We start from the raw sequence: 27,778 nt of genomic DNA, 5'->3' as shown, positions 1-27,778 counted from the left end.
AGGCAACAAGAGGGCAGCTTTCTACAAGTCAAGGAGAGAGGCCTCAGAGGAAACCACCTTTGCCGGTACCTTGATATCAGACTTTCAATCTCTGGAACTGTGAAAAAATAAATTTCTGTCGTTTAAACCACCCAATCTGTGGTATTTTGCTATGGTGGCCCTCGTAAACTAACACAAGTACCTACAAAGTGCCACCCACTGTGCTGACTGCAATGAATTCTATAGTAACAGCATCTCTGCTTGCAAAGACTTCACAGTCTTATAGGAGCCACATTTGAAAGCAAACAGGCAATTAGAACATGGTGTGTTACTACTTGCTAGGAAAGAGCAAGTGCAGAGTGCCACAGGGCACGTGGGAAGACTGTAATCTGATATTTAGGGTGTATGTGAGAGAAGGGGTCTGGGAAAATGTCAAAGGAAGTGATATCTCAGCTGATATCTAAAGAAATTTGTCCCATATACCTGGAAGAGTTGTCAATTTCCACTGACCAAATATTTTTCCATTTTTGACCCAAGTTCCCCCAAATTTGGAAAACCTTCCTGTTATGCCAGTCAGTTAAGATTGCTCTGCTAGCATTTTGTTTCTTTTTCCATTATTTATTATACAATAGTATAATGACATAAATGTATGTCATTAAGGAGAAACTTAATATACTAAAAACTAGCTCTGAGTTTTGGTTATATCTCTTACTAGCTGTGTTTCTTGAGTGGATGTTCCTCCAATTCTGGGCATCAGGTTCTCTAGATGTAAAGCAAACGATAATACTTGGGATGACCATCATGGGGTTGTGTGGGTGGATCAAATAAGATAATGTCTGTGAAAGTACACTGCAAACCACAAAATGCCATATTAAAATGAGGGTATGTGTGGTTATTATTTTTACTGACTGTTATAGCATTCTCTCTGAACAAGTCAATGTCAGCTGAAGATGGAAACAAGTTTTGGGAAAAAATACATTTCTAACCATAACTGGCCATCAATATAGTTGCTCGTTGTGTGTCTGTGTGGCTACTTGCAGGTAGGCTCTTATGGGGCAGAGACTGCATCACCATATAGTCTATATGATTTCTCATAAACTGTGAATGTAATAGGCAATGCCAAGTGCTCACCTCAGGGAACACCCTTTTAAACACGGCTACCCCTCCATGAGTTTCATACAGACTGATGATAGTATCATCGTAGGCCACCTCCTCAAAGCAGCTGGCTGAGCAGCCCTGAGGACAGGCCACCGGGAAGGCAGGTCAGAGCACTGGAAAAGTGCAGTGTGAAAAATGTAGTCAACACTTACTAGATAAATGGTCTGGGGGTGGGCGGAGGGCAGTCTAGCCCCAAGTGACAGAAACACCTCTACCATGCCATTAAATGTTATTTAAGGAGATGTGAGAAAAGCACTTTAAGGTCCCTAGAGAAAGATACTGATCAGATATAGCATGGATCTCCATTTTCCCACGCCTGCCTCAACCCTCTCTATTAGAAAGGAAGACAGAGATTAAGATTCCCAGGTCCTAGGAAGTGCCCTGAAATGACCTTTGCCTTCCTCCCTATCCATGGAAATCTTTCAGACCAGTTAAGCAAAGGACCTGAAATAATATTTCCCACATCTGGGTCAGAAGAAAGTCAAGAATTTTCTTTTCCTTCCTTTCTTTATCCTCATCACTAACTCTTTAATTTCTGAACTTGTCCTTCTTCCTCCTCTTCTTCTCCTTTCCTGGCTGCAAATGCTTGTCCCAATTCTAATAATACAAAATATAGGCAGCAGAATATATTCAATAAAATAGTGCTTCTCCGAAACTATTCCAAGAAGCTTTAGCTTCTCTACAGCAGTCTTTCTCCTTCCTGTGCTCTTCCACACAGGAGAACTGGTATTTCATTTTTTCTTCTTGGAACTCTATTGTGATCCGCTGTGGTCTATCACTTTAATTAAAGATGAATCAGCTGGTCTTTCCCAGACTTCAGCGCACAGGCTTCAGGTGTGAAGAAGCTGCCTGTGTGCAATTAAGTGCCAAGGAAGATATTATTTTTCTTCCTAATGCAGCCCACATAAGTCATTTGGAAAGGGAGCCTCAGACTGGAACTGGTACATTATAAAGCAGAGCCCTGTAAGCCACAGATGAGTGCCAAGCCACTTGATATACTAATAGTATATGCATATTCTACACCCAGGATACTCACTACACCTGAGAGCAATGGGAAACTCTGCAACGGGAGCATCCATCCACACCTGCAGCTTCCCAGCCTGTCATTCTTCTTGGTATAGCATTAACCTAAAAAGAACTTCAGTGGCCCTGGTGATTAATACTTTTAATTTCCTTTGCCAATTCCACATAGCATAGCCACTTGAACTTTTCCACCACTGTCTCCTGCTCCTCCCATGTGGTGTGTCCTGGCTGGACCTGCACCTCTTTAAACACACCCTCAAGATACCTCCACAATCATCCAATCTGGAGGAGGGGCCCAGAGGGGCTATTGATCTGTGAGCACACACCCCCCTCTACTGGACAAAGCATGGAGAAACACACACGTGTGGGAGAGGACCACAGAACAGAATTCACTGAAGTGCACTGAGTCACAGACTCACATAGGGAACTGGAGGCAGAGCACTGTGTCTCTCTGCCTCCCATGTTAAGCACCATCATCACAAGGAACTATGTGTCCTTCAAAAGTTCAACTCACAAGGAAGACAGGATTATTCGACTGGTTCATGGGAGTCCTTAGGTTGTGAGTTAAAATCCTCTCCAAGGCACAGCCATCATTGAAGAACCAGAGTGTTGTGATTGAAAGAATAGTGGGCTGGGAGTCAGGGGACCTGGTTTCTAGTCTCAGTTCAGGGACCTACAGTCTCTGTGAGTCTGAGTATGACATAGTCTCTGGGCTTCTAAGAGACCAGTCTTCTGTTCTCTAAGGGGCCCTTGACAATATGAACCCATGAGATCTATGATTCCCTATAAATGACAGTGCCAAAGAATACAAATAGGGTCATAGTGCTGTGGAGGAAAGAGCATTGACCAGAATGCTGCGTCCTCATTCTGGCTCTGGTACCAACTAGCTACTTGACCTTGGGAAAGTCACTTCATCTCTCTGGAACTCTGGCTTAGGAATGATCTTCTCAGCCCCTAAGTTTCTGTAATAATAACTAATGGTAACTGAGTATGAAATGCTTTCTTCAAAAGATCCTAAGAGCCACAGAGACATATTGATATATCTTTGGGACAAAGTAGGGAGAATTAACCTTTCTAATTGTCTTATAGTAAATGTAACTAAGAGTGATCACATCAAACTGTTTGCTCAGAGTTCAGAAAAGCACAGTTAGGTGTGCTTCCCTCCATCCTGTGCTATGGATGAGACATGGGTCCAGGGCACTACCATCAAACCACAAAGCATTTGTAAGCCATGCCACAAAATAGCCAGAAAATCACTGTTTTCTATGAAATGATAAGTTGATCTAATAAATCACCAAATTAGATCATTGATTCCACTAATTTTAAATGGGATTGTAAAAACTGGCATAAAGTTTCAATGAGGAGACAAAACTACGGCAAGGATACCACTGGATGGCCCAAGGATGGCTCAGGAAGCACTGGGGCTGGAGGATGCTAAGTTCCACCTCACCCCAAACTGTCCAATAAACAACAATCTAAATAAAAAGAGTGTGCTTGCCATGCAAACGCAGGTTCAAAACAAGTTCTCAAGCTGCATCACCACCCCACCTTGCACCTTGCTGCTGCCATAGAGGAGTTCTGGGTCCGATACAGACATAAGGGGAAACAGCAGTGGATTGGGACACCCACCTGCTGGACTCTTGGCCACAAGGTCAAGTGGAAGAGGCCCAAAAAGAAAGAAAACAGGAAACAAGAGTTGCTTAACCTCTCTGACATTACGCTCTCTCGTCTTTTCTGAAAAATTTTAAAATAAAAGGAAATACATTTGAGTCACAATGTTTTGCAGCTAAAATAAAGACAGCCTATACATTTAAAATATTTTGTTTCCTGAGTTTCTTGCTTCAAATTGTCTTCTGATGCCTCCCCCACTTTTTGGTCCCCAAGAAATTTTTTTAAAAGTAGTAACATTCAAATGAAATGCTATTTGACTTGCACACACCAAGATCAATAAGCTCTTTAGATGTTAAATATACAACTACTTGAGGACCCTGTGCCAGAAATTTCTCTACATAAATTATTTTTTTAAAGGCTGCTGTAAAGTTTTGAGAGTCTTTAGAATCTCATTCCCTTTCTTAAGTCCTCTTTTGTAAAGCTGTGTCCCTAAAAATAAATAGAATATTGATTTTAAATGTTGGTACAAACTAAACAACAGCAGGAAGATATCAAGATAAACCACAGCACAGAATAACCCAGTTAGGGAGGAGAATGTCTGCTCTGTCAGTCTGTCTTCCCTGGCGCTGCTTCTCGCTGGCACCGGGTAGGAAAGATCCCTTTCACACTTGACACAAGTATGCACTGTCCTTCTGAAATATGAGTCAAGCAGTTCCCTCAGGAACAAGGAGGCCTCTTGGCAGGGGTGAGTGAAGCTGGAGAAACCAAAAGCTTAGCTGGCAAAGCCTGCATAAGAAGTGACTCTCTCCATTGGAATGCTAGCGGAATCAGTTAGGTTACTTCCGCAAGGTTATGCAACGTTCTTAAAATATATTACTTAAAACTGGATAGAGGCTGGGTACGGTGGCTTGCTCCTGTAAGCTAGCACTTTGGAAAGCTGAGGCAGGAGGACTGTTTGAGGCGAGGAGTTTGAGGCTAGCCTGAGCAAGAGCAAGACCCCATCTGTACAAAAAGTAGAAAAATTAGCAGGGCATGGTGGCACACACCTGTAGTCCCAGCTATCTGGGAGGCTGAGGCAGGAAGAGTGCTCAAGCCCAGGAGTTTGAGGCTGCAGTGAGCTATGATGACGCCACTTCACTTTAGCCTGGGAGACAAAGCAAGACCCTGCCTCAAAAACAATCAAACAAACAAACAAAAAACCTGGATAGAATTATCATTGTGCATTGTATACCAGTACTAAGCTTTCTAGTCTGTGAACCAAAAAATCATGGCATGTTTTTCCTATCACACTTATGCCCTGCTGGATATATAGTGTATAACTTACTAATTATACTTCAGTCTTCACCCCTCTAGAATGAATGTGGTGAGCTCCACGAGGACAAGGATTAGCTTTGTTTTTGTCTGTTTTGTGCACTACTATGTCCACCTTGCCTATAACAGTGGCAAATAGATGATAGGGATTCAATAAATATTTATTGAATGAAAGAATAATTGCTGAATACCTCACAGATATAAATATGAATAATCACAATGACAGAGCCATATCTAGTGCTTAAGTTCAGAGCAGATGGTTTCATGGCCACAGGGGACATCACAATGTGGTACAATGGGAGGACAAGTGATTTAACATCAAAGTATAAAAGTCTTCCCTCTGCTATTTATTACTACTTATTTATTACCTTCTCTGAGTCTTAGTTCCATCCTCATTCAAATGGAGATATCGTCACCTGCTTCAGAGACAGGATTGCTAGGAATTGCACAAAAACTACATGGTCTTGAAAAGATTTAAATCTTTTGGGAAAATATGAAAAATACACATTTTTATGCATATAAACAGTCTACTCACATAGTCAAGAATGATGAATTAAGAATAAACACAAAAAACAGAATTCCTTGGGAAAACCTTGAAGTAGGAATGGAAAGTAATTACTCGCCTCGTAGGTCTATGAAATAGTTCTTAAACTCCTGCTTCCCGATTTTTTAAAACATATTTCAAGATGAAACAGTCTAAGCAAGTGCTCTTCTGGATGACCAATGCTAGAGCTAGTTCCCCCTGAAAACAGAAGCCAGGATCATGGTAACGGCTGCAAAGACTTTGGCTCTGAAATCTACCATCAGTCAAGATAAATTTGTGTTTGTCAAGGTAACCCTATAAAACAATGTTTTCTCTCTAGTTTGTGTCTCCTGTTTTCAATGTATTTTATCTGCTGTGTTGAATGAGAGTCCCTTAAATCTTTTCTGGAACAAGACAGGGCACAAACCAAAGAAATGATTTTTCAAAAAGCAGACAGAAATATGCCCGCCCACTTCACAGAGATTTTTGTGAGAATAGGATGGTAATATATGTGAAAATTCTATGTAAGAAATAAAATGTATACCCACAGATGTCACTGCAGTTGGTGGTTCTTATTCTCAGCCGTCTTTTAGCCGATGCCACCCTTGTCTCCCCCCATCCCCTGTCCCAATAGAAGTGTCTCTTCCATATATGCCTCTTCTACTTAAGATGCCAGGGTAGTTTTAGAAGCATTCTGGAGTTCCCTCTGCCGGTCTTAAATGAGAAGGGTAGCTATATATTTTTAAGAAGAAAAAAGAAATATGCATGATTCCAAACTAATGTAGTCACCAAAGAGTAACTAAGACAGGACTGATCAGTAAAGCCCCGGATTAATGAGTCCAAAGGACAGTGTCTAATGATATCACCAAGGAAGTGTTCTGGCATCTGCTTTTCTTACCAGGAGAGGATTGATTTTTATTCAGATTCTATTTCAGAAATTACTTTTCCTGCCCAAAGTGGACAGTATATTTCCTGTCAGCATACTATGTGAAATGCTTGTACATTTCTTTATACCGGAGAACGGATTCTGTGCATGATTACAAACCTTGGGGAAACAAGAGGACCCCAGTACAGCAGCCTCCACCATGTGTTTGGCTCAACAGATTGCCCTGCTGTTCTGCTTCCAGGTTTTCAGCCCATTCTCTGCCACCAGTGAATGAAGGCACAGTAATGAGGTGAAGAGATGAGGACTGTAGTTGCAGTAGGTCAGACCTGGGTTTGACTCTGGGTTCTGCCACTTATTAGCTGGGGGACTTGGGCAATATACATCACTTCTCCGACTTTCTGTTTCTTTCTCTGTAAAATGGTGGTAGTAATAACTAGTATGTAGATTGCAGTTTAAATTAAATATAATATTTATCAAGTATCCAATTCAGTACTTGGTACACAAAAGTGCTGCTCGATAAATGATTGTTGCTGTTACTGTTATTCATTAGCCAATGTCCAGAGCCACAACCTGTTTGCTATAAGGACAGGCAGGGCCAAGTCATTATAGGAAAATGAAATGGATAAAGAAATATGAGACTGAGAAAATAAACAAGCGCTTCCAGGAAATGTTCTGTCGGTGGGAACACTATCATTGCCTACAATTGTGGGAATGAGATTTCTATCAGGTAACCTAAAGACAAGTAGGTTGAAATGCATCACCAACTCGTGGCCACTGAACTCTGCAGCTGTTGCTCCTTATCCCCACTAGCTTCCTCCTGTTTCATTTTTCTTCTCTCTTGCCAATGCCATGTGGCCTATGCAGGCGTCCCTAAATTCCCATCATTTCCTTCTCTGCCATCCCTCCCCAAGCACAGACTGGCAAATTCCTCGACACCTCTTCCTAGTGAAACGCCTCTCCCTAGTGAAACACCTTCCTCTTGTCTAACCCCTCAACATGGACATACCAAGGCTTGAATTAGCCTGGTAATTCAGCATTTTCACGGTTTACTAGTTAACCTCTTTCTAGAAGTGAGGATACCATTGCCATCTTCATTAAACCAGGTACACAGCTTTGAAACACAGCTTTGATTATTCTAATCAATAGGGTTCTCTAAGTACAAGAGCCATGAATGAGGGCTCCCACACTGGGTCAGATATTTGCCCCCACCATCATGCTTATGTCCCCCCACCCCCGACCCCTGATCCCAGGATGAAGAGATGGTGCCCCAGCAGTGCTACAGGCAACAGAAATGGTTCTGGATGGATGCCAGGAGCGGCGGCATCCCAGACTCCTCTCTGGGCCTTTGCCATCTCTGACCTAACCTGAAAGGCACCTCTCATTTCAAGTCCTGGGAGATCTTCTTCATGAAATTTCATACCACATCTACTCTGTCAGGGGATGATATGTCTGGGCTTCCGTCATCACAGAAAATGCTGCTATTCTCTGAACTGGGAAATAGACATACAGCCAGAGAACCAGAGAGCCAGAGAGGGGTGAGGCGGGGTGGCAGGGGAGAACCCACACTCACCCACATATCAAACTCCAGGGAAATGCTGCTGAGGACACAGGCGCTCAGAACACCAGAGAACAGCAGGCTTGAAAGAACCTTGGCAACAGACCACTTATTGAATGGCTTCATTCTACAGCTAAGAATGATGAGCTTCCTGAGAAACTGACTTATCAAGACCACGCAGCTGGTTAGTGGCAGAGCCAGGACTAAAACTCAGGTCTTAGAGAGCTACAAATAAACTAGATACTTTCATAAAATTTAAAATCAAGTATTCATTTGTTTTCTCTGAGAAGGACTCCTCTTTTTGCTTTTTAAGCATTGTAAGGTTTCCAAAAATTCGTCTAACGAATATTTTCAAACGTAACACAAAAATAGAGGGAACTATATTAATGAAGCCACACATACCAATTACATCAACTCAACAATCTGCCACACTTGCTTCATCAAATTTTGCCACAAGATTTTGCGACACTTGCTTCATCAAATCCTTTACTTTATTTTAAAATAAATATTTTAAACCCATTCCTACACCTCATATTATTTCACCTCTACATACCCTAGTATGCATATCTTTAAAAATATGGATACTTTCTTTCATCAGTGATTCTCACATTTTTGCTGAGCCCTAACCCTAGAGTTTCCTATTCAGAAGGTTTAGGGTGTGGCTGAGAATTTCCATTTCTAGTGTATTCCCAGGTGATGTTGATTATTCTAGACAAAGCCCACACTTTGAGAACCACTGTCTTAAATAATCACAATGCCATTATCGTACCTAACAAATTTAACAGTAATTCCTTACTATCACCTAATACTAATATTTAGCCCATATTCAACTTCCCTGATTGTTTTGAAAATGTCTCCTTGCAATCATATTTCAGACAAGCTCCACACCTTACATTTGGTTGCTATATCTCTTAAGTTTCTTTTATATATTTGCCAGACCAATTTTCCTTCCCCCTCCAAACTGTTTCTTTTGTTTAATGCCTTTGATTTATCAAAGAAACCCAGGATAATCTGACGCCACAGACTTATTCCTCTAGCCTCCATTCTTCCTGTAAACTAAAAATTAGTTCTAGATGTCTGATACCAATAGATTCAGCATTTTTATTTTTAGAGACAAGGTCTGGCTCTGTTGCTCAGGCTTGAGTGCAGAGGCACCATCATGGCTCACTGCAGCCTTGGACTCCTGGCCTCAAGCAATCTTCCCACCTCTGCCTCCCAAAGTGCTGGGACTACAGATATGAAAGCCACCGCACCTGGCCATTCAGCTCATTTGGCAAGAATACTCCATAGGTGGGCCTGTGTGTGGTAAAATCAAGGTTTACATCTTAACTCAAGGAAATTTCTGAAGCATATGTTGTTTCAAAACAATATCTATTTTTAAGTCATTTAAAATAATCCATATAAAGCACACCTTCCCTAAGGAAAAAAAGAATTTCTCAGATTCCTCAGGAAGCTACACACCTGAGACCCAGTTCTTGATCACACTATACCAGTTTGTACATTCAGCCTAAGTATAATAAAACCCTACATAAACTGGGCATGGTGGCTCACACCTGTAATCCTAGCACTCTGGGAGGCCAAGGTGGGCGGATTGCTCGAGGTCAGGAGTTCGAAATCAGCCTGAGCGAGACCCCGTCTCTACTAAAAATAGAAAGAAATTAATTGACCAACTAAAAATATATATACAAAAAAAAATTAGCCAGGGATGGTGGCACATGCCTGTAGTTCCAGTTACTCAGGAGGCTGAGGCAGTAGGATCGCTTGGGCCCAGGAGATTGAGGTTGCTGTGAGCTAGGCTGATGCCACAGCACTCACTCTAGCCTGGGCAACAGAGTGAGACTCTGTCTCAAAAAAAAAAAAAAACAACATCCTACACAAGTTAGCATTTATTCCATGAAATGGCTGCAATCTGATTAGGAGGGCAGCTTGGTTTTAAAACAACCAAGACTGCTATTTGTAGCTAAAACCTCTTGAAACCCACCTCTAATCTACTCAGATCTCAATAGAACTATCCTCTAGCACACACCAAACAGGAAGAGCCTGCTTATCAGACAGTAGGGTAGTGTCCTGCCTCATACTTGTGAGCTGAGGAAAAACAAAATAAGCTGTTTTGGAGTGAAGTGGCATATAATGGATAAAAGTGATATGAATAAGCCAGGAGGCAGAATTCTTTCTTGAGAATGAATTCTAATTTCTAAAGTATAAAAAACATGGTTGGCACTTTACGTCATTAAGTCATGGATGGTAGATTAGACTTTTATGAAAATGGTTTATGTTGGCAAAATAACCTTCTCAAAATTGAGATTTTTTTTTAACTCAAAAGATAAAAATGCAGAATCCCCCCAAAATAAATAAAATCCACAAACACTACTGCGTTTCCCCCAAAATAAGACCAACCCATAAAATAAGCCCTAGCAGGATTTCTAAGCATTTGCACAATATAAGCCCTACCCCGAAAATAAGACCTAGTGATGGGCATGGCTACTCAGCGTATATACACAACCCATGCATTTTGTGGCACAGCGGTAAAGAAGATGAGCAGACCATCTCATCTGCCCCACCAGAGCTCTACTGCTTGACATGAGAGATTGGGGCCAATGGTTCCAAAGGAAATAGAGTCGCAAGACATTCAGGATGGAATCCAGGGTTTGGAGACTTATGATGACTTTCCAGAAGAAGACAACTTAACTATATTTGAATAAATGTAGATTGTTGTACTGTACTTCAAAAAAAATAACACATCCCCTCAAAATAAGCCCTAGGGTGTCTTCTTGAGGAAAAATAAATATAATACCCTGTCTTATTTTCGGGGAAACACGTTATACTGAAAAAAAGTCCTCCAGATGATTTTATTTCTTTCCCTGAACACACACAGAGGACATGAAATGGTGGGAAACACATAGACTCCCAGGAGCTAAATGAAAGGCCATGTAGTTAGCCTAGCACAGTTGGGGATACTAATAAATATTAATTCCCCATGTCTCATTTACTCTATATTGTGAACCTTATTGCTTGTTTTTCCAGAATTCTATGGAAAGGAGAAAAGAAGAGCTGGGTTCTGGCAGTCAATTAATGATGAATAGATTCATCTAATCTCTGCTCCTGGTGAAATGGAGGAATAGGAGGGGAAAGGAGAGCACACTGGCAAATGTAGACTGAGATAATATAAATAGCATGCACTGGAGGGTATTTTTGCAGTCATTTTTAAAAAGTAACTTCTAGTTGTAATAATCAACTCTGAGCAGCACTGGGCATTGATAAAAAAAAAACTTAATTTTAGATAAGAATGTGTTCACAGGCAGGAAGTCAAAGGCTTCAGGAATGAAAAACCATATTTATTGAACCTGTACTTAAGTAAATAGTACTGTTAGAGAAAAATATTTGTTATCAGCACATTTTAATATTCTTATAGTAATTTTTTAAAATTGGTACTGATGTAACAAACTTGGCTAGAAATAGTGCGTGTTAAAACAGTATTATGTTAAGAGCTAGTGGTTTTTGTAGTTTCCCTTATTTTGGGCGTCAAAATCTTGTTTATAATAAGGGGCTATCCTTTAACTTATGACTTTACAGTGACAACAAGAGACTTAATTGAAAATGAAGAACTATGTACAAGTCAGTGCACATTAACCTAAGTATACACATATGTAACAACTTATAAATTATATATGATACAGTGGATTTTGCTAGAAAGTTTGATACTGTCTTTAGGAAAAGCCAAGTGAAAACCCATTGCCAGTGTGTCAATAAGAATAGCCTCAGTTGAAGCCAAGTCTGGTATGGAATCTACTTCATTCATTGCCCAGATACAGTGATCATCCCTTGCTAGAGTGTCATGCCTGCCTTCACTGGTTTTAGTTGCTCCTTTGTATCAGAAATATTATGAATATGGGCAGGAAATTATCAGTTTCTGCTTATGTAATTCATTAAAGGTTTTTTTTGATCGTGTGGAGTGTGGCTCATGCCAGCAATCCTAGCACTCTGGGAGGCTGAGGCAGGAGGATCATTTGAGATCAGGTGTTTGAGACTAGCCTGAGCAAGAGCGAGATCCCTGTCTCTACTAAAAAGAGAAAGAAATTAGCTTGGCATGGTGGCACACACCTGTAGTCCCCGCTACTCAGGAGGCTGAGGCAGAAGGATAGCTTGAGCCGGGGACTTTGAGGTTGCTATGAGATAGGCTGATGGCAGGGCACTGTAGCCAGGCAACAAAGCAAGACATTGTCTCAAAAAAAAAAAAAAAAAAAAAAAAGTTTTTCTTTTTAAGTACCAAATCCATATCATCACAATTTGAAAGAAAGTTTGCTTACTCTCATATGCTCTACAAAATGTTCTCTAGTTAAGCCGGTTAGTTGCCTGGAATTCAGACATGAAGAAAAAATAACCCTATACTAAAAAAAATTCACAATCTACTGAGTCCAGCTTCTAGAAAGTCTGCCCATTGGTCTTTTCTGAACACTTTTATGGAAATCCAGCAATCCTTTTGCAATGCAATTTCTATGGAGAAGAGTGGCATTGAAAGAAAGAGGAATTGTTGTGAAAATCAGGAACATATACTCCTGTCTTCACTGGCACAGCAAATCTATGACCAACTGTTTTGCATATACAACGAAAGAGTAAGTTCTTTGAAAGCACATACCCTAGGGCAGAAACAGCAAAGTACTTAAAGCTTCAATGAAATCAACAGGAAGAATACAATGGCAGTGCTGAAAAGAGAAAATTTAGTCTCATTTGGCACATCCTAATGGTCTGATTGCATACAGTATGCCCAACACTGTGCTTGACAGCTTATTACTCTTCATATGAAGTCTATCAAGTGACTTTTGTTACTCTCATCATAGAGAAGAGAAAACTGAGACTAAGAGTGGTTATATAACTTGCATTAGATCATAACAGTGGAATTCAAATTGAAATTTGATATGACTACCCATTTCCATGATGCCTCCTTCAAACTTTATATCTATCCAGTCAAGTACTGAGAAACCATATGGCTTGAACAAACAATTAAAACTCTATTTCGTTTTAATAAATCATAGTCTCACCAAGTAAATGAAGGACAGAAAACACATATATGAAGATTAGAGAATGAGATTCCTAGGAACCTTTCAGAAAGACAATACAGTATTTTAGTTATAGATTACTTTTCAAAAAATAATAAATCCTTTGTTACATAATGAAGAAAACTTTCTTTGTTTCTTAGGTGACACTTCAGGCATAAGTTAACTTTGTAAGACGAGCAAAGTCTGGGCAAATGCTCTGTTATTAAAATCACAGAATCAGAATATGTAGAGCTAAAAGATCCTCAAAGATTTATTGTCCTCAGAGATTTATTCTGTTTCTCATTTTGCCAATAAGTAAACGGAAGTCCAAGGATACTACTAATGATATTTCCATTATTACATAAGATTATTGTATTAATACTTAGAGCCTTTATCATAATTTACTTAATTAATGAATAAGTAAATGTTTGATTTATTTTTCAAAACTTTACCTCATACTCCATATGGACTATGAGTCTAAGCAATTTATTGCTCTGGAATGAAGCTGATTATCCCCTTGGTTTAGTTGCCAATGAAAATCAATTATTAATGTTATAAAGGCCACCAGGCACTTGCTTACTGGGGAAACTTCAAGGGCTCCAAAGTAAATACCTAACTCACTAATCCTAGCACTCTGGGAAGCCAAGGCAGAAGGATTGCTTGAGGTCAGGGGTTTGAGACCAGCCTGAGCAAGAGCGAGACCCCGTCTCTACTAAAAATACAAAAATTAGCCGGGCATAATGGCGCGTGCCTGTAGTCCCAGCTACTTGGTAGGATGAGGCAGGAAGATCGCTTGAGCCTAGGATTTTTATGTTTTTGTGAGCTAGATTGACGCCACGGCATTCTAGCCCAGGTGACAAAGCAAGACTCTGTCTGAAAGAAAACAAAAACAAAACAAGAAAGGAAGGAAGGAAGGAAGGAAGGAAGGAAGGAAGGAAGGAAGGAAGGAAGGAAGGAAGGAAGGAAGGAAGGAGGGAGGGAGGGAGGGAGGGAGGGAGGGAGGGAGGGAGGGAGGGAGGGAGGGAGGGAGGGAAGGAGGGAGGGAGGGAGGGAAGGAAGGAAGGAAGGAAGGAAGGAAGGAAGGAAGGAAGGAAGGAAGGAAGGAAGGAAGGAAGGAAGGAGCCTAACTTGCCATTGTAATTCAAACACAAAGTCACTAAAAATCCAAACAAGTTTCTTATTACCATTAAATTGGTGGTGGAAACAGTATATGGGGAAAAGGAAAGCACCAAAATCTAAGTTAGATGACCTGACATATTCTATCAATAAACAGTTATGACACTAGGATGGAATATTATTTTCATTATCTGTAACATGAAGGCACCGAGCCAAGGTACCCCTCTCAGGTTTAATATTCAATAATTATTGTAAGATTATAACAAATACCAACTAAATCATCTTCCATGTGGAGTCTGTAGGACTGCCACTGGCTTTTAAAAAAAGATTAGAAATTTTTCAAATGCCTTGAGGATGTGTGTGTGTTTCCAAAGACTTAGATTTCCTAGGGGAGATATATAATTTTTAAAAATATGTCAACATTAGTTTATCTCTCTAGGCAAATTATATTTATGTCATATTTTCAAAATTAAAAATAAACCCTGATAGTACCAGTAGGCACAGCAATACACTTGAAAGAAAAACAACGAATAACAAAGAAAAATGAAACTTATTTTGTTCCTGTGCAACTTTTCACCTATGGTGCTAATAACAACAACAATAAAAATAAAATAAAAAAAAAAAAAAACAACCACCTTATCCACTATCCCTTTTAATTAAATTGAGGGTGGAGAACACATTTAACCATATGTTCCACTGCAGGTGATGAGCAATTAAGAGCTCTTCAAAAATAAACTTGCTTTTGAATTAATTTTAGTGGGTACATCAAAAAAGAAAACAAAGCAACCATTACAGGGCACTTGAAATTCAGCCTTCATTTTAAAGGGATCTGATCTAATGGAAGAGCCACTGGAGCAAGGAACTGGCCTATTCACCCATCCAATATTGAGTCATTAATTAAGTGCCAGACACTATGATAAATGCCAGAGGCACACAGAAAAACATTGTATGATTAGTAGGGGCTACTAATCTAGCGTCAAACCCACATGTAAATGAAAAAAATCACAACAATGTCAAGTGTTTTAAAATGGAAGAAGCATAAAGCAGTATCTGGAATATATAAGAGGAAATGCTTAACTCTGACCAGGGAGGTTGGAGATCTTCATGGAAAAGATGACATTTGTGCTAGATCTTGACAGATGAGTAGAAGTTCATCATGGAATGAGCATGTGCAAAGGCACAGAAGCAAAGGAAGGAAGGAAGGAAGGAAAAGGATGTTGAGGAAAAGAAGGAAAGGCAGCATAATATAAATTCAAAATAATATTTTCCAATCTGATGTCCATGAAATAGGATCTTATTTTAATTGTCATTTCCCTAATTGCTTGTGAGACTAAACATGTTTTCATATACTTATTCATCATTCAGACTTTTAGTAAATTCTTCTAAGTGAATTAACTATTTGCTTTACTCATTTTATTCTCCTAGGCAGTTTGCCTTTTCTTTATTAATTAATATGAATTAATTATACATGTTGCATGCTAATTCTTTGTCAGTCATAAATGCTGCAAATATCTTCTCCCAGCTTTTCTTATTACTTTTAAAACATGATATCATTTGTCATAGTCAAATGGTTTTACTTTAATTTTACATCATTTTAATATAAACAAATTCACCAGTAACCTTCTTTATGGTTTGTGCCTTTAAGAAACCTTTTTGTAGGCCGGGCGTGGTGGCTCACACCTGTAATCCTAGCACTCTGGGAGGCCAAGGCGGGCGGATTGCTCGAGGTTGGGAGTTCGAAACCATCCTGAGCAAGACCCCGTCTCTACTAAAAAAATAGAAAGAAATTAATTGACCAACTAAAAATATATATACAAAAAATTAGCCGGGCATGGTGGTGCATGCCTGTAGTCCCAGCTACTCGGGAGGCTGAGGCAGGAGGATCGCTTGAGCCCAGGAGTGTGAAGTTGCAGTGAGCTAGGCTGATGCCACGGCACTCACTCTAGCCAGGGCAACAAAAGTGAGACTCTGTCTTAAAAAAAAATAAAAAAATAAAAAAAAAAAAGAAAGAAACCTTTTTGTAATACTTCATAATTTCTTCTAAAAGCTTTAAAGTTTTCCTTGTCACATTTCAGTTCTAAATCCATCTGAAGTAGATTTTCACACATGACGTGAGGCAGATCCAACTTTTTTTTTCCCCACATGGATAACCAATTGTCTCAACATCATTGTTGAATAATTTATCCTCTCCCATTACAAATAATGGGAGCTGTTGCAGAACAGCTGGGAAATTCCCTGGGAAATAGACTCTGAGAAGAGATGTCCATGCAGGTTTGTTTAGTGGAGAGTGCTCTTGGGAACAATACCTACGGGGCAGTGAGTGAAGCAGGACTAGACAGAGGGGATGCAGTTGCAACAGAGGCCTCAGCTGATCACACAGGGAGCTCTGAAGCTGGGCTGGCCCCTCAGAGTTGTCCTATATAAGGCAACAAGGCTGGGCCTCTGTACCCTTACACAGATTAGGCATTGGGCAGGGCTGCCCTAGAGGAGAAGGTGTAACCTTGGGCGAGGCAGCTCTATTTTGCAGAGGGCAGTACCTGGGCAGGGACCCAGCTGTAAGTCATGGCTGTCAACACTCCCAGCAGCTGAGGGAACAGGCCCTTGGTCTTGAAAGGCAGATCCGGGTGGCACACATGGCATCCACTATACCACCTTTGTCATGTGATACATGAAGTAATGTATTCAAATGGACTCTTTTTTCCTAAGAAATAATTTTCAGTTACGTCCTTCCTGGTCTCCTACATGAAATGGAATTTGTCTATAGTGCCTTTCAAATATGTATTCATAACTGCACTGAAAACTCCAGATTCATCATTTTCTCCCTTGACATGAATATCTTATTACTAACGTAGCCTGACTTTTTCTTTTCAACAGCCACATTACCCAACTGGCTCAAAATCAATATGTTGTCAACTAAAACTGAAACCAAAGTCTCCTATGTCCTTTACTTGTAAGTGGATATTTTAATCACAATGCAGGATGTTTCCATTATCCTCTTGATTTTAATCTTGTTCCATTTAGTTTAGAAAGAATTTAACAAGCTATGATTCAGTCATCTAACACCTTTCTCCACTTCAGTTTTTATCTAAATTTGATTAAGGTTGCCAAAAAGACATTGAAAAGATCCGAACAGGGCAGAGAGCAGTGATGTGTCTTGTGGTATGCCAATGGTACCCTTCTACATTTTGACACAGGCCTACTAATCAACAATCAGAGTATGACTGTTCAACTGGCTGCAGATTCCGCATATTTTAATATAGCATAGCGTCCTTCCACGCACTCAGGGCAGGAATCTCAGGGTGATCCTTGACTCTGTTTCCCCACTGCAGAACCAATCACATTCATTTAGTTTTGAGTCTACCGAGTTTTGGAATCTATTCCTTATTACCAATAACACCAAGACAATTACAGACTCTTTTCATTCTTATCCCTGTTTTCAATTTATCACATCCTATAATCACATCTCATTTGCCATTGGTAAATATCTTGTGCGCGATAAACAAATAAAGGTCACTCAGCAATTATTAAGCCAGCATTTATGTACCATATGCTGTAAGCTACGTCAGATTTGATACTATATATTAAAGATACAAAGATGAATGAAGCATAATCTCTGCTTTCGTGGAGTTCAAATTCTAGACAGATAGGTAAACAAATATTTATGATGCAATGTGATAAACATCATGTGTAAAGTCCCATGAGATTACAGAGAAAAAAGTGTTCATGAGGAGCATCAGAAGGGTTCAGTGTAGATCACATTTAGAATTCTTTTTAAAAGTTTTTGTTTGGAAATAATTTTAGATTTATAGAAAAGTTGAAAGATAGAGTTCCTTATATCCTTCCCCCAGCTACCCAACATTATGTAAAAGTTGACATTTTGCACAATCAAGGTTAGGATGGCTTTTGAAGCATGTAAAGGAATTTATCAGGCTATCCCATTTAGAGAAATAATGTATGAATAAAACCACTGAAACATGAAATACTAAAAATAATATTTAAATATTTTTTGGAGAATTATGTGTTAGACACTGTGCCAAACCTCTTAAATACATCAGCTAATCCTTACAACAGCCCACAAATAGTTAATATATTCTCTATCATATATAATTACTAAACTATATATATTTTTTATATATATATTATCCATCTGTTATAGATGAGAAAATTGAGATAGCTGCCAATCTTCTGGTAGGTAGCAGAGGTGGGATTATACACTAAAGTGTTCAGCTCTAGCATACTATCACACCAGTATACTGTGATTAGTACGATCCTGAAATGGAGAACAATTTACTATGGATAGAGATTAGGTTATGTTAAGGAAAGTTGTGGGGGCAGGGTTCTGATTATGGAAGAAGACAAGGCCAGAAAGGGAATGGAAAGTTATAGATAATGGAAGGATATTGTGGCAGGTAGAATTCTAAAATAATCCCCAAGATTACTGTCCTGTGCTATACTGCCCCAGATTAATCCCCTCTCCTTGAGTCAAGGCAGAATCTGCAAATATGATGGCCTTTCATTTCTGTGATTAAACCATGTTATATGGCTAAAAGTGAAGGAATTTTGCAGGTGTAATTAAGGTCCCTGGTGCACTCACACTGCCCCACTAATTCAGGGCCTCAGATTTTCATGTTATTATCCAGGTCTGCCCTTTCCTTTCCTGGCCTTGACTGTTTCCACTCTTGGAAACCTGTTGTATAACCCATTCTGTAAAGATCCTGCTCTGCTGAGTAATGGCAGGAGCCTTACAAACAAATTAATATGATGACTTCTGAGTTTTGTGCATAGCTTTTGGAAATCAATCACATGGCCTCAACTTATATTTGCATTGTATACACACATTTTCTAGCAACAGTGCTTTCACACAGAAGGCAAACTTCAAGGATGAGTGTTACAGACCCAGCAGGTGGGCCTTGCAGGACTCCCCTGAATCACAGCCTAGAAGAGCTACAGGTACCTGCCCAGCCTTCTAGTTCACCAACGTGCTGGGTCATAAAGAGTACCTCGGCGCAAATGTGCTGGCCTTTGATCATGCATAACCCAACACAGTTAATCTGTGACCAGGGAAATACATGAAATGTTAAGCCACCTCAGGTTTCTATTTTGAGTTTGATCACTTCACTACCCCTCAATGAATGGCTGTGACAATCAAGTTAAGACTCATTTTAAAATTTAAAAAGGTCCATTCTGGTAAAGTTGATCATGTTGTAAAGTTATTCCAACTAAAAGAACAGTTTCTTTGTTTACAAAATGACTTGGCTTTGGATACCCAAGTTGCATTTAATTCCATTCTCATCTTTTTGGCATCCTAAACCCATTCAGAGATGAATAGTTTTAGAGCTAATTAAAAACAAAAAGGCATTATCTAGCAAAACAGGGTCAGTAACAGCATCTAACATCAATAGTAATCACATGATATGGCATGAAACCAGTTTCATTCTGTTTTATCGTAAGATTAACGAGAAACATTTGTCCCTGTTAGCAGTTTGCAGACCAACTTCTCTCATCATTTATTCATCCACTTATTCATTCATTTAATAAAACATTTATTGAGTACATGCCATGGATCAGTTACTGAAACTGATTTCAGGAATATAATGATGAATATGACACCACTGTTGACTGGGAGAAGACCCTTTTAAAAAAATAAAAATAAAGAGACATTTGTTTCAATTTTGATGTGTTCCATCACCAGCAGAAACAGGTTCCCAATGAAAATGGGACACCAAGAACATAGCAGGGGAAAACTCATTTTACTTTGCTGGGTGGCAATGTCAGCCAAAAGAATTTCCAACCATTCCATCTGACTATTACTCCTAAGGGCAATTTTTATCTCTCACAGTCACTGCCTTGTCACTGTGAATTGGAAGCTTGTTTTTAATTAAATTCAATAACCACAAATTTTTTCAAATCAGTATATATTGATCTACTATTCAGGCAACTACAGAGTGTTCATACAAAGGACACGATAGGGTCCTATGTCCAAAAGCTTCATGAGGGCCAGGTTCAGTGGCTCACACCTGTAATCCTAGTACTCTGGGAGGCCGAGGCGGGTGGATTGCTCAAGGTCAGGAGTTCGAAACCAGCCTGTGCAAGAGTGAGACCCAGTCTCTACTAAAAATAGAAAGAAAATAATTGGCCAACTAAAAATATAGAGAAAAAAATTAGCTGGGCATGGTGGAACATGCCTGTAGTCCCAGCTACTCGGGAGGCTGAGGCAGCAGGATTGCTTGAGCCCAAGAGATTGAGGTTGCTGTGAGCTAGACTGACGCCATGGCACTCACTCTAGCCTGGGCAACAAAGCGAGACTCTGTCTCGAAAAAAAAAAGCTTCATGAGAACTAAATAGTAACACAAAGAACAATGAGTGAATATAATAAAACTACATATTAATGTGATAAGATGTGGATAATTGAGGATCAAAACCTATTGTCTTGACAAAAAAAGACATGGAAATCAGGAAGATAAGTTTACATTAGCTGCAGAAATTAAGAAAGTTTTGTAGAGGGAAAATATAATTTCAAGTAATTCAGAAATAATTGGTAAGAAGAAAGAAGACCTTTGTTTTTCTTTTCTTTTGCTATTTCATTCTTTAATTTATGATTTCATATTGAAATGACATGAGTAATCAGACATGCAATTGCTTTATAATTTAATTAAATAAAACATAAAACCCTGATTAAATTCAAAGGCTACTGAGTAAACCAGTTTTAAACTAGACTCTATAGGGTATCATATATGATTCCTGCCCTCAAGTATTTTACAAACTAGATGGAAATCTAATATTAACCTATACAAAACTCTAAGAGACCAATCGAGATGCTACATAAGTAAGTGCCTTAAAAAAAACAGAAGCAAATGTAGCAGCTTATTCAATAGCAAATTGAGCAATCCACATAGAATGACTGGTTGTGAACTATTAGCTGTAGCATCATTTCATTATTGGAAAACACCAAGAACAGGTTCTGAAAATCCTTTCCGGTCTTATGAGTGAACAATGGTCTGTAATTATAATAAAGCTAATATGTTTTAATGCTTTATGAAGTATTTTCATTGATATTATTTCATTTGATTCTTAAAAGAACCCTATGAATTTGACATAGTTTCTCCCAGCAACCGCAGTCAGGGAGGTAACAACAAGGCATAAAATCAGTACTGCATTGACTCTACCAAATTTGGCGCTCCTCTCTCACCCCCACCGGTTTCTCCCGAGTCACTCTGGGAATGCTGTGTGCTCCCAGATGCAATCCTCCCCCTCATCACTGCTGTCCTCTCTTGCTCTGGCTGCACAAGGAGCTCCTGATGCTCCCAAAATTGTCGCCAGGGCTGCTGCAGTCAAAGGTGTCAGATGGGCTGCCCAAGGCACAACTGCCCACCTCTCCCGCTTCTCCTTAGGAGAAGACAAAATCTCATTCACTCTACCATAGATAAATATGACATAGATAAAAATCTAGTTCATCACACTCTTCCACACCGTGCTCCAACAGCACTTTAAGTGAGGACTCTGCATCCACAAGTTTGTACATTCTGTTATGCAGAACTTGCCTTCAGTGTCTTCAAAGAAATTTTAGTAACATTATTCCTTAGATTTTCACACTGGTTTTTACTGCAGTCCTCTCTCCGTGGGATCTAGGCATGAGTCCAGGGGGCTGGGTCGGCAGGAAATCTAGAGGACAAGATTTAGTTTCAGAGTCATCCCAACCCCCCCCCCCAAAATCTGGTGTCCTCAGAAGTGCCTCAAATCCTTGCTTTCCTTTGCAAGAGCTCTGTCCTGTGACCGCTGACCCAGCACTCAGCAAAATATTCTCGACGGGCCCCACCCTCAGATTATCCAGACTTGCCCAGACACGTCTCAAGCCTAGCTCGAGCTGCACATGTTATTTATTCTCCACAATTCCTCTGGGCTAACCTGGAAACCAACAGCTTCACTCATCCACAGGATTATTTTTGCGCTCTCCCTCCAAACACAAAACTCAAACTCACAATTTTAGCATATGTTTAAAACACACACAAAAAAAATCCTGACATTTTAGGAAAAATATGTGAAACCTGGATGAACCCACTTACTGCTTTATTGTGAACAAAACTGTGTTTATATGAATTACAGAACTCTGAATCTCAATGTTTGAGGCCCTCCCTCGCTTGCTTAGCATGAAATCCAGTCCAACAGTTTTGTGGTATGGAAGAGACATTCGAGAGAAGCAGGAACTGTCTTATTGTCCAGAGAAAGAGAAAAGGCCCAGCTTCTGTGATTTGGAAGAGGTTGTTAATGACCCAAGGACAGCTGAGTGACTGAGCAAAAGAGCAGAAGGATGACAAGGGCAGCGAGTCCCAAGCACAGAAACCTTGCAGGACCCTGGGAAGCCATAATTAGGGAGGAAAAACCTGAGGAAAGACTGGATTTCATGCTAAGCAAGCGAGGGAGTAGATGAAGTGAGGTAGGCGGTAACAGTCATTTATCTGATGAGAGCTATCAGGAGGAAGAGGGTGGGGCCAGAATGGTATCTACAGTTTTCAAAAAGCACCCTCTCTCAGGAATCCATAAGGAATAAAACAAAACATACACTTTCAAGATTTCAATTTGATAAAATGCTTCTAATCCAATTACAACATTAAAAGTTTGTCTTTTTTAAATGCCCCAACCAATGATGCTATGAGGCAGAATGGTTGAGTTATGTGGACAAACATATCCAATAAATTTTTCTTCAAAATTTAATATGTATTTACTTAAAAAATGGTTTATCTTTAAAATTTTTCAGTGTCTATCACTCGTAATCATGGTATTAATTCTGCCATTTCTACACATCTCTGGAATTACTTTAGATGGCTGTATGTAGCCTAAGGCCACAGACTGCCACCCTTGCTTCACATCTTGTACTCTGAATTCAAGAATAGAAAAAGAGACAAATGGAAAACAATTCAGTAGAAGGTGTTATCCTCACAGTATAATTCAACCTTAACCTAAGAAAACAATTAACATGCATAGAACTTGCTTAGGGTTTTGAAACATCAGGTGTTGGCCCTGGTCCTGGCCTTTAAAACATAGTCCCCTTTGAAAACACAAAACTTGAATGAGAAAAACATTCATCATTTATTTTATATGGAAACCGACCCCATAATACAAATTGTTCCTTGGCGGAAAACTTATTTCATATTTCATATGCTAATTAGCTATTCTTAATTTAAGGTAACTGGGGAAGATATTTTTAAGTTCTCTTTGTGCTTTTCACAAAAAACAAGCAGGCACAATGTGATATCAATCATTGTTAAATCTAAGACCTTCATTTTTTTAAAAAAAAACATAATTTTTTCTGAATCTATAGACTAAAAACCATATCATAAGGACTGCTAATTCATTCATTTTCACCATGTATGTACTTTTAAGAGTAAAAACACAGTCAACTGAATCAAATTTAGAGGGAGAATGGTCACATGAAAAATGAAACATTGCAATAACCATGTAGTATCAAGATAATCACTGTTCTATAACACAACATAGCCCACACAAACACATGCATTCTTCTTCACCCTGTTGAGCATTTAAAATGCTGTCCTTTCTATATTCATTCACTAATAAATTGGAGGGAAACACCGTAGCCATCACTTCCCCTTATTCACCAGCTACTCCTCTCCAGCCTCTTACATCTACCTATAGACTGATCACTCCACTGAAGTAGCTCCCTCAAAGGGGATGATGGTACAACTCATCTGCATCATCCAGTCTCCCATGTGCCCCTGCAGATCCTCTCTCTCTCTCCACCCTTCTCTATACTCTTGGCCCTGGAGAGCTGACTGTGCAGCCCACAGCCACCAGCTGGGCTCCCTTACGCTCTGCCTTCTAGTTGGGCCAGTTAGAGGGGTACAGGAAGATCAAAGGAGAGTGAGGCCACAGCTTCCTCTCTGCTGTTCCTGCCAGATGGTGCCTCTGCTAATCTCCCCTCTCTGGTTCCAGAGACCACGGCCCCCCTTGCCCCTACAGGCCTTGGGGCACCTGTTCCCTGTCAGGACTCTGACTAATCCAGCAGCCTCTTTGAATCACCTTCTTCTGTTGGTTTCTGGATTATGCTCTATCCTCATCTAATCCTACCTCCTAGGCTACTCCTTCTTGGGTGTTGCTTTCACAGCTCTCTAGCAACCCACATTTCCCTTTGTTGCAGTGCTGTGTCCTCAGTGCTGAGCTTCTCGCCTCGTTAAAGAGCATGGGAAAGTACAGAAAAGCACAATTTAGCGATACTCCTACACCCCTCCCCAACACACAGAACCTCTCTAGGTGGTGAATTTGTTTTTTTATTTTTAGAAAAGTACTTAAATCACTCTTGAAAAATCATAAAAGTGACACATTCACCATAACCAGCGACAATGTAAAAACATGTAAATAAATAAAAAAAAAATTAATGGCTTTTCCCCAGTGCTTCTGCACCTTTGCCCTTTACCTCATTTCCCACTCCACATGGGAATGCTAGCAGCCTGGACAGTCTTTTTCCACACCTGTCTCTGTGATGTTCAAACCCATATCAAACAAATTCATATATGAGAAGGAGAGATATTTGTTTCACAAAAACTGAGAGCATTCTATATATTATTTTGTAACTCAATAGATAAAAATCTAGATCAATACTCTGAACAGCCTTGTAATATTCCAGAGTATAAATGTACATTTATTTAACCATTTCTCTATTGATGGACATTTAAATTTTTTCTGGCTATTTTTGCCACTACAAATGATGCTGTAATAGACACTCTTATGCATATATTCTTATTGGTGTATACATTTGTGTAAGCTAAATTCCTAAAAGTGGGATTGATAGGTCACAGTTACATTTAGTTTTAATTATGACCCCATTACTTTCTCAAAAGTACATAGCAACAGCTTTTTTTGTGCCCTTCCTTTGGCTGTCCCTTTGCTGTGACAATTGGTCCAGTCGTAATCTGTAGTGTATGTATCATGCTCTGTAAACCTATAACTTGCTCTTGCCCTATAATCCTATCTTTCTCTCCTCAATAAACCTCATTTTTGTGCTTGCCTTAAAAAAGAAAAAAGTACAGGGGGGGGGGATATGGGCAATATATGTAACCTTGACACTTGTACCCCCATAATACGCTAAAAAAAAAAAAACATATATAGCAACACACTTTCTGTCAATGTAATTCCTATATTTATTTTATGTGGGTATAATATGCTATATGCAATTTTTTAATCCTCTTTTCTCTCTTAACATTAATTATAGTGTTCTATGTACTGCATACTTTCTGTAGTAATCTTAAATGGCTGCATATATCCATTAACATTATGAAGCTTCTTTAAAATTTTATGGGAATTGCATCAAACCTCAATATTAGCATGTGAAACTTTATATCTTTCACCATAATATATGTCCAGAGAGAAATCAAAGCTTTGACAGAAGCGATAGGTACAATAAAATCTATTACATGAATGCCTCTCAACCCTTAAACAGCTGACATTAATTATATCTTTTGATGGGCACAAGAATTGATCAAACGATTCTCAATAGCAACAAGAAGTATGCCTGGGGCATATGCTTCCATCACTACCCTACTGACCTCAATCCCAGGAAAATGATCACGAGATCGCTCAAGAGCACACCAAAGACTTGTAGGCATTTCCTAAGTATGGCATTAAAAGGGTCCATTTTGGATCAAAGGAAAATGAAAGTGAGCAAAACAAAGGAATCTCAGAACCAAACGCCAAGGACACTGCTACACAGGTTAACAAACTGGAGTTCCTCAAGGTTTGAGGCAATACCATGTTTCACAAAGACTTGGAAACATGGCACAGCAGTCTCCATCACCAAAATATAATAATATAAAACCATCTCCAAGGTTGGTATTGGAGGGAGCCATGAGAAGACAAACCTGGTCATTGTGCATTGTTAGCATATTCTGTATTTGAGCATATTGCCACCAGATAAGAGATTTCTATGCACAACCCTGTGAATAAAGAGTTAGGAAAATTAAAGCCAATAGAAGGTGGATCAGTAGCCTCTGTAATACCTTTATGCTACTTCTTTTGTGGATGGTAACTTCAGCTTTAACTGCTTGGTCTTGCAAGAAGGAGAAGGGGATTTCACTGTTTCCTGGGAATTACTACTTGCCTGTAACACTCAAGAGTCTTCCAACTGGAAACGGATCTGATTACTTTTGCCAGACTTAATCTCTTACTTGAGCAGTTAATGAGGGCTTTCAATAATCTTAATCACATCACTTCAATAAAATACCTAGATGTTATTTCCGTGGGATATAAATGTCCACAGATCATAAACTCAGCCTGGTTAATAGCTAACGTGGGAGAAAGGTGGGAGTTGGATTCAGATAAAGGCCCATTGTACGGTGATGGTAAATGAATTATTCACCCTTCCTCTAGGTTGCTGGTGACTGTCTGAGGTCTCTGCTGGGACTAGGTAGAGGAGAGATGAAGTGAAAGGCAGAGGCAGCTGGAAGCAGGAACATTCTCCCTGTATGGTATGGGCCCACCAGCTGCAGGAAGTCACTAAAGAATATAGAATATAAAAAGGACTCATGACTACAGGAAAGGGAAAGTAAAGAGAGGGAAGGGGACAAGAACACCAGATACAGATCAAAGATACTATCTGGAAAATTCCCTCTCTCATGCCTTTTAAAGAAAGGCCAAAAAGAGATAACATCCTGGGGAAAGTCTCCACGTAAGAGAAGTTATCCATGTCAGATAAAAAGTCTCTCCCACTCCTACTCTCCTTCCCCTTTCCAAGCCCTTCTTTTATAAGGTTAAAAGCACAGGAGGTTTCCCTGGCAAGGCATGGCTATGATTCTTATGAGGCTCCTGAAAGTGCTACTGAGGATCCCAATGGATGGCTGGAGACTAAGTAAAGGGGATGGTTACAAGCAATCACATGTAGAGGCCAAGGGGAAGTGGGGTCATCCATTCAACTTGTCCCCTGGCAGGCTCATGGTCAGTCACCAAGGGAAACCAAATGTCTTCTGTGTGCCTGCCTTGACTCAGACAGCAGAGCTTTCATAATTTTTTTTTTTTTTTTTACATAGAGAAAGGACAACAAAATAATAAGATAATCCTAAATCAGGGAGAAAAAGGATTTACTGAAGATCGATGTATTTAATGCATAGTTTCTGGACGTGGGACACATACGATGCTAGAATTCGGTGTGATTTCTAAAAAGAACCTTTGAAGTTAAGGCAGCCATTCCACATTCATGCCCCCAGACGTCTCCCACCTAATAAACCCAGAGAGCTTCCTTGCCACGTATTTCTAAGTCCTCGGCATCCACAGGGAGAGAGAATTTTCATCACTAGGGTTCTACGACCCATGATATAACATTTACAGTTGTTATGACTTTCCTGGTGAACCTGATTGGTTATATTACGAAAGTAGCAAGTCTTACCAATCTAAGATTGATACATTGCAAAAATAAGGTGAAAAGCATTTACTACATTTTTAAAGAATCACTCCCTGGATCAGTGCTTTAGAGAAATTTATAAAATGTTACAAATTCAAAATGAACAACAAGCTTTTGAAACTCCTCTTTCCTAGACAGATATTTTTATCTCAAAAATTGCACATGATGTTTTCTA

The 27,778-nt window shown here is 39.6% G+C and overlaps 1 protein-coding gene across 6 annotated transcripts in view; it reads right to left on the bottom strand.

Annotated features, from left to right (window-relative positions):
- The window catches only part of FMN1 (formin 1), a 389,771-nt gene that overhangs the window by 330,353 nt on the left and 31,640 nt on the right, over positions 1-27,778 (bottom strand). The window lies entirely within an intron of this gene.

The sequence above is a fragment of the Microcebus murinus genome, chromosome 6, assembly GCF_040939455.1.
Source record: "Microcebus murinus isolate Inina chromosome 6, M.murinus_Inina_mat1.0, whole genome shotgun sequence".
Lineage (NCBI taxonomy): Eukaryota > Metazoa > Chordata > Mammalia > Primates > Cheirogaleidae > Microcebus > Microcebus murinus.
This window is presented reverse-complemented; position numbering and strand designations above follow the sequence as displayed.